The following is a 17,326-nucleotide window of genomic DNA, read 5'->3' as shown; positions in this document are numbered from 1 at the left end:
TAACCTATATTTTTAAAAACCATAATATTTTATCAATGAGCAGAATGTAAAACCTGACAAATAAGGCAATAACACATAAATGAATGAATGAATAAATAAAACAATAATTCTTCCCAAATTAATACATAGATTTAATGCAATTTTAAACAAAATCACACTAGCTTTTATTTAACTAGACAAAATATGTCTAATATTTTTATGATAAATAAAGGCAAGAGGTCTGACAAGAAAATTTGGATAATGAATTAGTGACCAGGGATATACCCTATATGTTAAGGTTTACTATGAATTACCGTGTGAGTTGAGCACAGGAATGGGCAAATACACGGAACAAATTCAAAAGTCAAGAAAGAGATCCAAAGATCCAAGTGTATGAAGGAACTTTTTTTAAAAGAAAATTTTATTTATTTATTTATTTGAGAGAGAGCAGAGGGGGGAGCCGAGAGAAAGGGAGAAGCAGACATCACGCTGTGTGGGGAGCCTGACACAGGGCTCGATCTCAAGACCCTGAGATCGTAACTTGAGCTGAAATCAAGAGTTGGGCGCTGAACCTACTGAGCCTCCCCGGCGCCCCAAGGAACTTTTAGTTAATTATTTTGTGTTGGAGAACAGTTAACATACAACGTTATATTAGCTTCAAGGGTACAGCACAGTAATTCAACATTTATGTACATTACAAAATAGTGACTACAACAAGTCTACGTACCACGGGTCACAATACAAAGTTATTACAACACTTTTGACTCTACTTTGACGATCCCCATGCTGTGCTTTACGTCCCCATGACTTATTTGTTGTATAATTGTAAATTTGCACCTCTTCCTCTCTTTCACCTGTTTTCCCATCCCCAACTACCTCCCCTCTAGCAACCACCCGTTGGTTCTCTGTATTTTTTTAGTCTGTTTCTTTTTTGTTTGTTTGTTCACCTGTTTTGATTTTTTTAGATGGCACGTATGTGAAATAACATGACATTTGTCTTTCTATGTCTGACGTATTTCATTTAGCACAGTGCCCTCTAGGTCCATCAGTGTTTTCACAGAAGGCATTATTTTACTTTATTCTTATGGCTGAGTAACATCCCAGTGTGTGTGTGTGTCTGTGTGTGTGTGTGTGTAGCGATTATTTCATCCATTCCTCCAAGGTAGACACACATTATTGTTCTATATCTTAGCTCTCCAACAATGCTTCAACAAAGGGGGTGGAGGGGGTGCATATAACTTTTTGAGTTAGTGTTTTTATTTTTTTCAAACAAATACCCAAACGTGGAAGTGCTGGGTCCATATGGTAGTTCTTTTTTTAATTTTTTGAAGAACCTCCGTAATGTTTCGCACTAGTGACCACACTAGTTTTACATTCCCACCAACAGTGCACAAGGGCTCCCTCTTCTCTACATCCTCACCAACACTTGTTATTTCTAGTCATTTTGATACTAGCCATTCTAGTGGTTGTGAGGTGATACCTCATTATGGTTTCGATCTGCATTTCCCTGATGACTAACGATGGAGAGCGTCTTTTCATGTACCTGTTGGCCATCTGTATATCTTCTTTGATAAAACTCCATTCATGTCCTCTGCCTATTTTTTAGTTGGATCATTAGTGTTTTTTGGTATTAAGTTGTATAAATTGTGTATATATTTTGGATGTTAATCCTTTATCGGATATATGATTTTCAAATGTCTTCTCTCATTCAGTAGGGAACTTTTCACTTTCTTGGTGATTTCCTTCACTGTGCAAAAGCTGTTTAGTTTGATGTAGTATCATTTGTTAATTTTTACTGTTGTTTCTTTTGCTATTGGTGTTGAATTGAAAAAAATCATCAAGACCTATTTTAGGGAGCTTACTGCCTCTGTTTTCTTTTAGGAAATTCGTGGCTTCAGGCCTTACATTTTAGTCTTTGATCCATTCTGAGCTTATTTTTGTATATAGTGCAAGAAAATGGTCCAGTTTTATTTTTTGTATGTAGCCATCCAGTTTTCAAAATACTATTATTGAAGAGATTGTCTTCTCTCCATTGTATATTCTTGCCTCCTTTGTTATAGATTATTTGACTATCTTTTTTCTTTTCGGAGAGAGAGAGAGTGAGAGCAAGAGCACATGTGTGCACACAGGCCAGAGAGTGGGGGGAACAGAGGTAGAGGGAGATTCCATGGTATGCTGAATGAAAGTGGGTATGATCTTGTTCCTGGTCTTAGAGGAAAAGCTTTTAGTTTTTTACCACTGATTGTGATGTTAGCTGTGGGTTTGTCATATGTGGCCTTTATTATGTTGAAGCATGTTCCTTCTATGGCTACTTTGTTGAGAGTTTTTCTTATAAATGGATGTTGATTTCTGTCAAATGCTTTTTCAGCAACTATTGAGGTGACAGTATGATTTTTATCCTTCAGTTTGTTAATATGGTATATCATTTTGATTGACTTGTGGAAGTTGAACCATCCTTGCATCCCTGAATAAATTTCACTTGATCATCATGTATGACCCTTTTAATGTATTGTTGAAATCGGCTTGCTAGTATTACATTAAGGATTTTTACATCTTTGTTTATTGTGGATATTGGCCTGTAATTCTTTCTTTTGTTTTCTTTTGTTTTGTTTTCTTTTCTTTCTTTCTTTCTTTCTTTCTTTCTTTCTTTCTTTCTTTCTTCCTTTCTTTCTTTCTTTCTCTTTCTTTTTTCTTCTTTCTTTCTTTTTCTTTCTTTCTTTCTTTCTTTCTTTCTTTCTTTCTTTCTTCTTTCTTTCTTTCTTTCTTTCTTTCTTTCTTTCTTTCTTCTTTCTTTCTTTCTTTCTTTCTTCTTTCTTCTCTTCCTTTTGTGTCTTTATCTGGTTTGGTATCAGCATAATATTACTTTGTAGAAATCATTTGGAAGTGTTTCTTTCAATTTTTTTCTGGAATAGTTAGAGGAAGACAGGCATTAATACTTCTTTAAATGTTTGGTAGAATTCACCTGTGAAGCCACTTGGTTCTGAACTTTTGTTTGTTGGCAGTTTTTAACAACTGAATCAAATCCATTATTAGTATTCAGTCTGTTCAGATTTTCTACTTCTTCATGATTTAGTCTTAGAAGATTGTAAGGGTCTAGGAATTTATCTATTTCTTCTAGGTTTTCTAATTCATTGGTATATAATTGTTTGTAGTAGTCTCTTTGTTTTATTTTAAGTCCACTATAGTTAACATACAGTGTTATATGTGGTTGTCTCTTATAATCCTTTGTATTTCTGTGGTGTCAGTTGTAACTTCTTTTTATTTTTTATTTATTTGGGCTCTCTTTTTTTTTCTTGATGAATCTAATGGTTTATCAATTTTACCCTTTCAAAGAACCAGCTCTTGGTTTCATTGACCTTTTCCATTTTCTTGTCTCTATTTCATTCATTTCCACTCTAATCTTTATTATTTTTTCCCCATCTATTAGCTTTAGGCTTTGTATGTCCTTTTATTTTTCTATTTCCTTTAGGTGTAAAGTTACCTTGTTTATTTGAGATTTTTCTTGATTTTTCAGATAGATTTGTATTTCTATAAATTCTCAGAACTGCAGTCCATAGATTTTGGAATGTTATGTTTCCACTTTCATTTGTCTCAGGATGTATTTTGATATTATCTTTATGTCTTCATTGACCTATTCATTGTTTAATAGCATGTTGTTTTGCCTCCATGTATTTTTGTGTTTTATCCCCCAGTTCTTTTTTTTCTTGTATTTGATTTCTAGTTTCATACTGTTTTGATTGGAAATGGTGTTTGATATGATTTCAGTCCTCTTAAACTTATTAAGACTTGTGCTGTAACTTAACTTGTGATCTATTTCAGGGAATATTCCATGTGCACTTGAAAAAAAATGTATATTCTGCTATTTTGGATAGAACATTTTCTTTATATCTGTTAAGTTCACCTAGTCTAATGTGTTGTTCAAAGCCACCATTTTCTTTTTTTTTCCCCAAACTTGTCCTTTTTCAATTAGGTTTTTAATTTTTTAAAATGTAAATCCAAAAAAAAAAAATTAAAATGTAAATCCAATTTGCCAACATATAGTATAACACCCAGTGCTCATCCCATCAAGTGCCCTCCTTAGTGCCTATCACCCAGTCACCCCGTCCCCATCACCCTCCTCCCCTTCTGCAACTCTTTGTTTCCCAGAGTTAGGAATCTCTCATGGTTTGTCTTCCTCTCTAATTTTTCCTCATTTGGTTTCCTTCCTTTCCCTTATGGTCCTTTTCACTATTTCTTATATTTCATATATGAGTGAAATGATTGTCTTTCTCTGATTGACTTATTTCACTCAGCATAGCACCCTCCAGTTCCATCCAATGGTATGTATTCATCTTTTCAGGTGGCTGAGTAATAATCCATTGTATATAGAGACCACATCTTCTTTATCCATTCATCTTTTGAAGGACATTGCAAAGCCACCATTTTCTTACTGATTTTCTCTCTAGTTTATCTATCCATTGATGTAAGTGGGGTGTTAAAGTTCTCTAATATTACTGTATTACTTTCAGTTTCTCCTTTTGTGTCTGTTAGTACTTGACTTATATATTTAGGTGCTCCTATGTTGGGTGCATAGATATTTATTTATTGATATAATTATTATATTCCCAAATATTGATCCCTTTATCATTATGCAATGCCCTTTTTGCATCTTGTTACAGTCTTTTTTTTAAAGATTCTTCTTTTTTTGAGAGAGAGAGAGAGAGAGTGGGAGAGCAAGCATGCATGTGAGTGGTGGGGAGGGGCAGAAAGAGAGGGAGAGACAAACTCCCCACTGAACAGGGAGCCAGATGTGGGGCTCTATCCCAGGCCTCTGGGATCATGACCAGAGCCAAAGGCAGATACTTAGCCAACTGAGCCATCCAAGTGCCCCTACAGTCTTTGTTTTAAAGTCTATTTTGTTTGATATAAATATTGCTACTCCAGCTTTATTTTCATTTTTATTTGTGTGGAATCTTTCCCATTCCTTCCCTATCAGTCTGTGTGTTTCTTTAGGTCTGAAATGTCTCTTGTAGGCAAAATATAGATGGTTTTGCTTTGTTTTTAATCCATTCAGACACACTTTGTCTTATGGTTGGAACTTTTAGTCCATTTACATGTAATTATTGATAGGTACCTACTGCCATTTTGTTAATTGTTTCTGGTAGTTTTTGCAGTTCTGTGTTCTGCAGGAACTTCATTAATGTTAAAGGTGGCATGTCAACTTATTGGGAGACAAAAATTTATCTAATACAGTGTTGGGAAAACTGGTTATCCATGTGGAGGAAACACAATCATTTATAACACCATAAATAATCATCAATTTCAGACAGTTTAATATATAAATGTAAAATAAAATACTAGAATAGGATATTAAAGAATAGTTTTATAATATTCTGATAAAGGTGATATTCAAAACAATATAAGAAATGTATAGTTGTAAAGAAAAAATTGACAGGTTTGATTATATAAATATTAAAAAATTTCAGTATTGAAGGGAAGAAAACTAACAAAGTCAAAAGATTAATTACCATGGGATAAAATTTGTGTATGTTATTAAGAAAAAGATAATCTAATTTTTAAATGAACAAGTTACATAAAAATTTAGTGAAAATATGAAAAAGTATGTATAAAAATATGAAAAATTTTATGTAAAAAAGATGTTCAATGTCACTAAAAGTCAGAGAAAGATAGCATAACATTGTCATCAGTTGGAAAAAGAAAGAAAGGGAGAAATAAAGAGTGAAAGAAAGAAGGAAAAGAAACCTCAAGTTTTCTACACAGAAATACAAAAAAAGGTAAGCATACTTTTGTCTTTTGTTTCAATCATATTTTAATTTTTCTGAAACCTTTTCCTAATTTTATAATTCTATTAAAACTCTTATTCTTTTAGAATTTTATATCTTTACAGTGGAATGAAATCTATTTATAATGTATTTTTGTTATATTTAAGTATGGATCATTGAATTTTAAAAAGGGAGATTAGAAGATTTTTCTCAATGTACCATTTATGGTACCATTTAATGTACCATTTATGTACCATTTCTCAGCTGTACCATCTATGTATAAAATAAGAATAAATTTTAAAAAAGATAAGAATAAATTGATATATAAGGGTGTTCTCTCACTCATGAAAGAAAAAAATCTAATTCAAAGAAGTTGATTGAAACCATAAATAAGTGAAAATATGATGAAAATTATTTCCTCCTCAGTTCATAGAATAAGAATTTTTCTTTACAGTGTTTAATGCTACAGAAAAAAAATGCAAATCATATTATAGTGCTAGTAATGGTGGCATCATTTTTGGATCTATCATTCAGGGTTCAGAGATAAAGCAATAGAATATTTTAAGTTTCTTTTAAAGATTTATTTATTTATTTGAGAGAGCGAGCGAGCACATGTGTGTGTGCAGGGGGCGGGTAGAGAGAGAGAGGGAGAGGGAGATGGGCAGAAGAAAACTTCCTGCTGAGCATGGAGCCTGACATGGGGCACACATCCAAAACCGTGAGACCACGACCTGAGCCAAAACCTAAGAGTCAGGCATTCAGCTGACTAAGCCACCAAGGCACCTCATGATGAGTTCCTTTAAAAACTAAAAGTTGTTACAGCTTTTCAAACTAGAAATCAGAAAGCCACAGGAGTATCTTACAGAATAAATGATCATATTGCATAGGCCGGAATAGTACACACAATAGCTTAGGAAAAATAAAGCCTTGCACAGTTGACTTTGCTGAATGACGGCTGGCTAAAAAGTCAGTGAAATAAGCTGTGGCACTGCCACCTTCCAGCAAATTATATTTTGTGTTAAAGCTGTTGTGGTAAGCACGAAGGTTGAATTAATAACTTGCCTGCAAAATTCTACTTTTAGCTTATAAATGGACATTGGACTTCTATGTTTTGCTTGTATTCATCTGTATTAGATCCATGATCACTGAAGATGGCTTCTCTTGTGTGAGAGCTGGGAAACAAACTACTCTTTTGAATCTCATGGAACAAGCTTGGAACAACTGTGTAGATATTTGCCCTGATGGTAACAGGGAACTGCAGAGTAGTAGCAGTCACTGTATTTTTTTTTTATCACCATTTACATTCACAGTTAAAAAAGAAAGCCAGCTTACCTTAAAAATGTCTGGATTAAGAAGTAAAAATTATTAATTTGGTTTTATGAAATCTCAAACCTTGGTTACATATCTTTTTCATACTCTGTGTGACAAATTGAGAAGTACACAAAAATACCTTCTACTGCATATTCAACTTCAATGGTAGTCTTGAAAAAAATGGGTATAAAACTGATGAATGGATAAAGATGAGGTATATATGTAAAATGGAATATTACTCAGCCATAACAAGAATGAAATCTTGCCATTTGCAACAATGTGGATGGAGCTAGAGTGTATTAGACTAAGTGAAATAAGTCGGTCAGGGAAAGACACATGATTTCACTCATGTGGAATTGAAGAAACAAAACAGATAAGCATCGGGGAAAGAAAAAAATAGAGAGAAGCAAACCATGAGACTCTTAACTAGAGAGAACAAACTGAAGAGTACTGGGGGGAGGTGGATGTGGGTGGGGTAAAATGGTGATGGGCATTAAGGAGAGAACTTGTGATGAGCGCTGGGTGTTATATATAAGTGATGAATCATTAAATTCTACTCCTGAAACTAATATCACAGTGTATGTTAACTGGATAGAATTTAAATAAAAATTTGGAACATTTTTAAAAAAAGCCCACAACCAGTGAGTTGCCAGCTGAATTAGCAGCTCTTTTTCATGGAACATCATTTTTACTTAAAAGAATGATTAATAGACTAGTTATTTTAACTTAAGTATTTGGTAGGCTTTTTCTTAAAAAGGAATGCAGTGAGTCTGTTACTCCCAAGGAAATAATCTCTGACTGTATTTGTTGCCAATAATACAATTTTAGCTTTCTAGTGAAAATTAGAATTTTTGGAAACTCGTATCTACCACTGTGAGCTTAATAATTCACAAAACTTAAAGAATTTTCAGGTAAAATCACTGATGATATTGACAAATGTTATTTAAAAATATTTGTAGGATGAAATGTGTCAAATTTAGAAAATCTCCATACCTTAGTGAATCAACTTTTCTGAATACTAATAAGGCATGGTGTTACACAATCATGCAAGATACAACAGTAGGTTTTTATATAACAGAGTTAAAAAGTACACTGACATGATTTCAGATTCCACATTGCAACTAAAACTTAAGAAATTGCTATTTGGCAAGTTTAGATGTAGTACAGAGGAAGAATGTCCACAGTTACCTAAAAAGGTAATGAAAATACTCTTCCTTTGCCAACTACATATCTATGTGAAGTTGGATCTACTTCACCTACTTGAAACAAGCAATATATTGCAACAGATTAAATGCAGTAAAGATACAAGAGCCCAATTGTCTTCTGTTGAGCAAGACATAAAAGAGATTTACAAAAATACAAAACAATGCCACATTTTCACTAATTGGTTTGGAAAATATAGTTGTTTAATGAAGTATATATTTTAAAGATTTATTTTTTTTTAGATTTATTTGTTTTATATGAGAGAGAGAGAGAGAGAGAGAGAGAATGGGGAGGGACAGAAGGAGAGAGAGAGAGAATTTCAAGCCGACTCCATCAATGTGGAACTGATCACAGCCTGAGACAAAACCAAGAATTGGACACTCAATCAACAGTGCCACTCAGGCACCCCTTTCCGTGGAATATTTATTCATGCTAACATGAAATGGGTTTATTGTTATTTAAAAATAATGAATATTTTAAAAATTAGTTTTAATTTGAATACAGTATAAGTTGATAGATATACATCATCTACACAGAAGCCTCTGGGTGTACATTATTAAGGGGGTAAAGAGGTCCCGAGACTAAAAAATGTGAATACAGAAACACTGTATTAGAATTTTGACTAGACCAGATTAATCTAGTCTCAGTAATTTCAGGAAACTGACTTATTTTTGATCAATTCTTAATCTGTCTTGACCCAAACCTGTTAATTCAATTCACCTAGCATTTTTTTTTTGACACCAATAAAGTTCTGGTCATGGTAAGTGATGGTATAAAGCCAAAGTTTTGAATTCAAATTTTAAGGAGCTATACAAGAGGATGAGGGCCCTTGGATCCCAAGAGAGACTGGTTGGCTGATTCGAGATTTTTAAGGGGCAGCACATATAGGTACAGGTTCAGTCAGGTTGCTGTATTTGGTGGTAGGAAGAGGAGGACTTTCTTTTTGGATGGTTTTTATTTTGAGAGCAGGACATGGGAAGATATGAACGTTCATGGAAAGAGGAAGTATGAAGTAGTGTTGCTTATTTCTTATTTTACAGATTATTCAAACGATATTGTAATAATATAAATGGACATTTAAAGATATAGGCATCATAAATGAAAGGGGTTAAAGTCTGTAATGTGTAAGATATATAAAGGGTAATACATCAGATGTACAAAGACCTTCTATTGTTAAGGAAAAGACAAAAAATCTAATAGAAAAAGAGGCAACAGAGACATTCTGACAGTTCATTGTTGGGGAAATCCATATACACATCAGTATGAAAAGAAGCTGAATGAATCGGGGAAATGGAGTCTAAATAATGATGCTGTCTTCATACATCAGCTTGGCAAAAATTAAAAAGAGCAAAACAGAATTCAGAGAAAGGAACCCACCGATATGTTGTTGCTATGAGTATAAGGTAATGTGCCACTTTTGGAAAACAGCCTGGCAATATCAAAAATTAGGGAAATCACCGTCTATAACATTGACACAGCGATCGCACATTTGGGAATCTTCCCTTGGAAAGAACCACCTAGTATGTAGCAATACATGTACAAAAATGTTTATTATCGCATTTTTTCCTTTTATTGAGATGCAATCACATTCTATTTACATTCCTTCTCCTTTGGTGTATACATTTCAGTGGGATTTGGTATATTCATAAAGTTGTGCAACCACCACCACTATCTAATTCCAGAACATACTTATCATCCAAAAAGAAACTCTGTACTTATTAGCAGTCATTTACCATTTCCTCCTTCCCCCAGGCACTGGCAACCACTAATCTACTTTCTGTTCTTATGATTTGCTTATACTGGACATTTCATATAAGTGTGTGGTCTTTCATGTCTGCTCTTTCCCTTCTCTAATGTGGTTCATCCATGTTGTAGAATGTATCTATACTTTGATATTCCGTTGTATGGATATGCCACTTGGTTTATCAGTTGATCAGTTGACAGACATTTTGGGTTGTTTCTATTTTGGGCTATTATAAGCAATGCTGCTATGAACATTTGTGTGTAGGTTTTTGTGTGGACATATGTTTTCAATTCTCTTTGGAAATATACCGAAGAGTGGAGTTACTGAGTCATGTGGTAATGCTATGTTTAGCATTTGGAGGAACTTTGCAAACTGTTTTCCAAAGTTCTACCCTATCTTACATTTCCACTAACAAGGTATTAAGTTCTAGTTTCTCCACAACCTCCCTAAGGCTTATGATTTTGATTCTAGCTATCATGACAGGCATAAAGCGTGATTTTTATTTGCATTTGCACTTGACTAGTGATACCAAGCATCTTTCTCTATGCTTACTTGCTATTCTATTTGTATACATTTGGAGAAATGTATATTCAAATAGTTTGCTTGCTCTTAAAATTGGAGTTATCCGTATTTTTTATTGTCAAATTGGAAGACCTCTTAATATATTTTACACACAAATCCTGTATCAGATATATGGTTTTATTTTTGCCCATTCTTGTGCTAGCTTCCACTTTTTGAATTAATTCATTTGAAATACAAAGGTTAAAAAGTTTTTTCCCAGAAAGATAAATATTGTTTTATGACTCTTGTTTGAAATATTGCTGGTTCTCCAATATTTGCTCTTCCAGATTTTTAAAAAAGTTTAATTCCAGTGTAAAGTGTTATATTAGTTTCAGGTGAAGAATGTAGTGATTCAACAGTTCCATATATTACTCAGTGCTCATAAAAATATGTGTACTCTTAATTCCCGTCACCTATTTCATACATTCCCTCACCCACCGTCCCACTGGTAACCATCTGTTTGTTCTCTATAGTTGAAAATCTATTTTTTTGTTTGTTTCTTTTTTCCCTTTGTTCTCTTGTTTCTTAAATTCCACAAATGAGTGAAATTGTAAGGCATTTGCCTTTCTCTGGCTTAACTTCACTTAAAGTTATAGTCTCCACAATCATCCATGTTGTTGCAAATGGCAAGGTTTCATTCCCTTTTCCTGGCTGAATAGTACTCCAGTGTGTATGTGTGTGTGTGTGTGTGTGTGTGTATCACATCTTCTTTATCTATTCATCTATTGATGGAACTTGAGTTGCTTCCATAGATTGTCTATTGCAAATAAATAAACATAGGATGCATATATCCCTTTAAATTCGTGTTTCCTATTTAGGTAAATGCCTGGTGGTATGATTGTTGGGTCTTAGGGTAGTTCTATTTTTAATTTTTTGAGGAAACTCAAAACCATTTTCTATAGTGGCCGCACCACTTTTTATTCCCACCAACAGTGCATGAGGTTTCCTTTGTCTCCACATCCTCGCCAACACGTTGCTTGTGTTTTTGGTTTTAGCCATTCTGACAAATGTGAGGTGATATCTCACTGTGGGTTTTTTTTCCCCCGATGATGAGTGATTTTGAGCATTTTTTTTCTCTCATGTGTCTGTTTGGCCATCTGAATGAATGGTTTTTTTTTTTTTTTGAGAAATATCTGTTCATGACTTCTGCCCATTTTTTTCATTGGATTATTTTTTTGGTCATATTGAGTTTTATACATTCTTTATGCACTTTGGAAACTAATGCTTTATCAGATATATCATTTGTAAATATCTTCTCCCATTCAGTAGGTTGCTTTTAATTTTTTTTCCTCATATTTAGGTTCTTAATCTATTTTGAGGTTGTGTGTGTGTGTGTGTGTGTGTGTGTGTGTGTGTGTGTGTGATGGTGTAAGAAAGCAGTCTGGTTTTATTCTTGCGCACGTGGCTGTCTTGTTTTCCCAACATATTTTATTGCAGAGACTGTCTCTTTCCCATTGCATATTCTTGACATCTTTATTTATCAAAGATTAATTGACCTTAGAATTGTAGGTTTATCTTTGTTTTCTTTCTATTCCATTGATCTGTGCGTCTAGTTTTTTTTAAATGATTTTATTTGTTTATTTGAGAGAAAGAGACAGAGAGACAGTGAGAGAGAGAACAAGAAGGAAGAAGAGGGAGAAGCAGGCTCCCCACTGAGCAGGGAGCCTGGCACGGGCTCCATCCCCGGACCCCGGGATCATGACCGGAGCCAAAGTCAAATGCTTAACCAACTGAGCCTCCCACACCCTCTCTGTGTGTCTATTTTGTTCTAGCACCACACCATTTTAATGACTACAACCTTGTAACATAGCTTGAAATCTGGAATAGTGATGCCCTCCATTGTGTTTTTCTTTTTTCAAGATTATTTTGACTCTTCAGGGTCTTTGTGGTTCCATATAAATATGAGGATTATCTGTTCTAGCTCTGTGAAAAAGTGCTTTTGGTGTTTTCATAGGGGTTGCATTAAATCTGTGTATTGCTTCGGGTAATATAGATGTTTTATCAATACCTGTTCTTGCAACCAGTGAGCATGGAATATCTTTTATTTATTTGTGTCATCTTCAATTTCTTTCACCAATGTTCTATAGTTTTCAGACTACAAGTCTTTCACTTTCTTGGTTAAGCTTATTCTTAGATATTTTATTATTTTTGGTGCAATTGTAAATGGGACTTTTCTTAATTTCTATTGATGTTTCTTCATTATGAGCATATAGAAATGAAACATTTCTGTACATTGATTTTGTATCTTGTGAATTTACTCAGTTCATTTTTCAGTTCTATTAGTTTTTTGGTAGAGTTTTCAGGATTTCTATATATGATATTGTCATCTACAAATAGTGAAAGTTTTACTTCTTCCTTAACAACTTGCATGCCTTTCATTTCTTTTTGTTGTCTGCTGTGGCTGGACGTCTAGTACTATGTTGAATAAGCACTGTGAGAATGGACATCCTTGTCTTGTTCCTGATCTTAGGGGAAAAGCTTCTGGGTTTCCGCCATTGAGCATGAGGTTTGGTGTGGGCTTTTCAAATATGGCCTCTATTATGTTGAGGTATGTTCTCTCCGAACCTACTTCACTGAGAGGTTTTTTTTTTTTATCATGAATAGATGTCGTACTTTGTCAAATGCTTTTTCTGCATTTATTGAAATTATCATATGGTTTTCATCTTTTCTTTTACTGATGTGATGTACCATGTTGATTGATTTGTGAACATTGAACCATCCTTGCATCCCAGCAATAAATCCCACCAGATCATGGTGAATGATCCTTTTTTTTTTAATGTATTGTAGGATTCAGTTTGTCAATATTTTGTTGAGAAGTTTTGCATTGATGTTCATCAGAGATGTTGGTCTGTAGTTCTCTTTTTTTTTGTGGTGTCTTTATCTGGTTTTAGTATCAAGATAATTCATCCTCATAGAATGAATTAGGAAGTTTTCTTCTTTCTATTTTTTTTTTTTGTAATAGCTTGAGAAGAATAGGTATTAACTCTACTTTAACTGTTTGGTAGAACTCTCCTGTGAAGTAGTCTGGTCCTGGATTTTTGTTTGTTGGAGATTTTTTGATTACTGATTCAGTTTCATTGCTGATTATCAGTTTATTCATGTTTTCTATTTCTTCCTGTTTCAGTTTTAGTGGGTTATTGTTTCCAGGAATCTAACCATTTTTTGTAGGTTGTCCAATTTGTTAGAATATAGTTTTTCATAATATTCTCTTATAAGTGTTTATATATCTGTGGTGTCAGTTATTTCTTCTCTCATTTGTGTTTTTGTTTGAGTCCTTTCTTTCTTTGTCTCTGTCTGTCTCTCTGTCTCTGTCTCTCTCTTTCTTTCTTTTCTTTTCTTTTCTTTTTTTTCTTTTCTTTTCTTTTCTTTCTTTTTTTTTTGATGAGTCTGGCTAGAGGATTACCAATTTTGTTAATCTTTTCAACAAACCAGTTCCTGGTTTCATTTATCTCTTCTATTGTTTTGTTTTGTTTTTCAGTTTCTATCTCATTTCTTTCGGTACTGATATTTATTGTTTCATTTCTTTTATCATTTTGGGTTTTGTTTGTTCTTTTTCTAGCTCCTTTAGGTATAAGATTAGGTTGTTTTTTTGAGATTTTTTTTTTGCTTCTTTAGGGAGACCTGTTGCTATTAACTTGCCTCTGAGAACTGCTTTTGCTACATCCAGATTTCGTACTGCTGTACTTTCAATTTTGTTTTTCTCCACGTCATTTTTTAAATTTCTTCTTTGAGGTCTTGGTTGATGCATTCATTGCTTGGTAGCATGTTATTTAGCCTCCCCAAGCATTGTGCTCTGTGCAGCTATTTTCTTGTGTTAATTTCTAGTTTCATAGTGTTGTGGTGAGAAAAGATGCATGGCATGATGTTGATCTTTTTTATTTGTTGAAATTTGTTTTGTGGCCTAATAAGTGATCCATTTTGGAAAATGTTCTATGTGCACTTGAAAAGGCTGTCATTCTACTGTTTTAGGATAGAATGTTGTGAAAATATCTGTTAAATCCATCTGGTCTAATGTGTCATTCAAAGTCACTGTTTCCTTATTGATTTTCTTGTTGGATAATCTGTCATTGATGTAAATGAGGTGTTAAAGTCTCCTACTATTACTGTATTATTATGAATTCCTCTTTATTTGTTAAATACCATTTTATGTATTTGAGTGGTCCCATGTTGGGTGCATAAATATTTACAATTTGTATGTCTCCTTGATGGATTGTCCCCTTTATTATTATATAATGTTCTTTTTTATTTCTTATTACAGTCTTTGTTTTAAAGTCTATTTGTCTCACATAAATATTGCTACCCTGGCTTTCTTTTGACATCCATTTGCATGCTAAATGGTTCTTCATCCTCTGACTTTCAATCTGCAGGTGTCTTTAGGTCTAAAATAAGTATATTGTAGACAGCATATAGATGGGTCTTGTTTTTTTTTGGGGGGGGGAAGGGGGTCTTGATTTTTTATCCACTATGTCACCTTATGTTTTTTTATTGGAGCATTTAGTCCATTTACGTTCAAGGTAATTTTTGATAAGTATGTGTTTATTGCCATTTTGTTAATTGCTTTTTGGCGGTTTTTTTTTTTTTTGTACTTTTTCTCTGATCCTTACTCCCTTGCTCTCTTTCATGGTTTGTTGGTTCTGTTTAGTGATATATTTGGATTCCTCTTTATTTTCTGCATATCTATTACTGGCTTTTGATTTGTGATTACTTTTCGGTTTATATATAACCATCCACATGTAGTAGTCTATATTAAGTTGATGGTTGCTTGAGATTGTTCCCTCTCTTTACTCCTCTCTCCCCATATTTTTGGTGTGTGGTGTCATACTGTACATGCTTTTATGAGTCTCTCAAATGAATTTTATAGATATTGTTATTTGTACTGCTTTATTGCTTTCTACTTTCTAACTCCTACTTATGTTGTTTTCTTTCCACTCAAAGAGTTCTCTTTACTATCTCTAGTAGGGCTGGTAGTGGTCATGAATTGCTTGAATTTTTATTTTTCTGAGAAAATCATTAGCTCTCTTTCTATTCTGAATGATAGCCTTGCTGTGTAGAACATTCTTGGCTGCAGATTTTTCCCATTCAGCACTTTGACTATGTCATACTACTCCATTCTGGCTTGCAAAGTTTGTGTTGAAAAAATCTGCTGATAGTCTTCTGGGGTTTTCCTTGTATGCAACTGTATTCTTTTTTTTCTTATTTCTTTTACATTTTTTTTCTTTGTAACTACTTTTTTGCCATTTAAATTAGTATGTGTCCTGGTGTGGACCCCCTTTGGTTGACTTTGTTAGGGCATCTTTGCACCCCCTGGATTTGGATATCAGTTTCCTTCCCCAGATTAAGTAAGTTTTCAGCTATTATTTCTTCAAATAATTTTTCTCCCCCCCTTTCTCTCTTTTCTCCTTCAAGGATCGCTATAAAGTGAATGTTATCCTACTTAATGGAATCACTGAAGTCCCTAAGTATATTCTCAATTTGCATAGCTTTTTTCTTGTACTTACTCACCTTAATTGTTTTCAATTACTCTCCTTCCAGGTCATTAACTTGTTCTTCTGGACAACTATTTATTCTATCAAGTGTATTTTTCATTTCATTTGTTATATTCTTTATCTTTGATTTTTTTTTTAAATCTTTTTGTCAAAGGTCTCACTGATGTCCTCCATTCTTTTCTCAAGTCCGGTGAGTGTCTTTTTGACCATTACTTTAAATTCTTTATCAGGCATATTTCTTATATCCATTTCACTTAGATCTCTTGTTGTGGTTTTGTCCTGTTCTTTTATGTGAGACATATTCCTCTGTCTCTTCATTTTGTCTCACTCTGTGTCTGTTTCTCTGTGTTAGGAAAGTCACCTAAGTCTTTACTCTTGAAAGTAATGGTGTTATGAAGAAAGGGTTCTATAGTGCCATGTAGTGTCCCATGCTCACCAGAACCTGGTGCATCAATGATGTCTTCTATGTGTGTTGCCTGTACTCTACATTTGTGTCTCGGATGCTTTTTCTTTTAGTCCAGTCATTTGCGAGACTTCCTTTGCCTCCTAATGGCAGCATTTTGTCTGGTCAGCGTGGGATGTGCAGTTTTAGCAAGAGGTGCACTGGTCTGCTTGTGAAATGAAATCTGCTGCCACTGCTGTCAGGACCAGGAGTACCTGGGTGGAGTATACAATTTGAGCAAAGTGTGCCTGAGCTTGAGCCTGTAGCCCTTAGCACCACCACTAGGACTGTGTTCTCATAAAACATGTAGATCAGAAGACATGGTATTGGCAAGATTTTCACCAGTCTTCTGGGGGAGGGGATCCGTATCAGATTGTCTGAGCCAACTGTGACTGGGAAGGGTGGGTCCATTGAAGTTGGGGGGCAGGGCGCAGTGCAAGGAAGTTAGGTAGCAAGTTCCAGTGCTATGCTATTTTCCCCAAGTAGCCTTGTGTTTATGATGAGTGGTGCTGGGGAGAGAAGGCACCTGTCAGCTCCTTTTTTCCTGGAGAATTCCTTCTGTGAACTCTGCCTTTCCAGGATGCACTCTGAAATATATACATAATCCTCCCTCCTGTGTGCCCCAGGTGTTTTTCAAGTCGCTGTTTCTATGTTGTATCTTAGTCGGACACTTAACCAACTGAGCCATCCAGGTGTCCCTAAAATTTATTAATTGTTAAATTTAAAAATACTGAACACAATGTTTTATTAGTTTCAAATGTACAGTATAAAGGTTCAAGAATTTTCTACATTACTCAGTGCTCCTCATGATAAGTGTACTCTTAATCTTTTCTTACCT

This window comes from Canis lupus, chromosome 35, assembly GCF_003254725.2.
Source record: "Canis lupus dingo isolate Sandy chromosome 35, ASM325472v2, whole genome shotgun sequence".
Taxonomy (NCBI): Eukaryota; Metazoa; Chordata; class Mammalia; order Carnivora; family Canidae; genus Canis; species Canis lupus.
Note: the sequence above shows the minus strand (reverse complement) of the source record.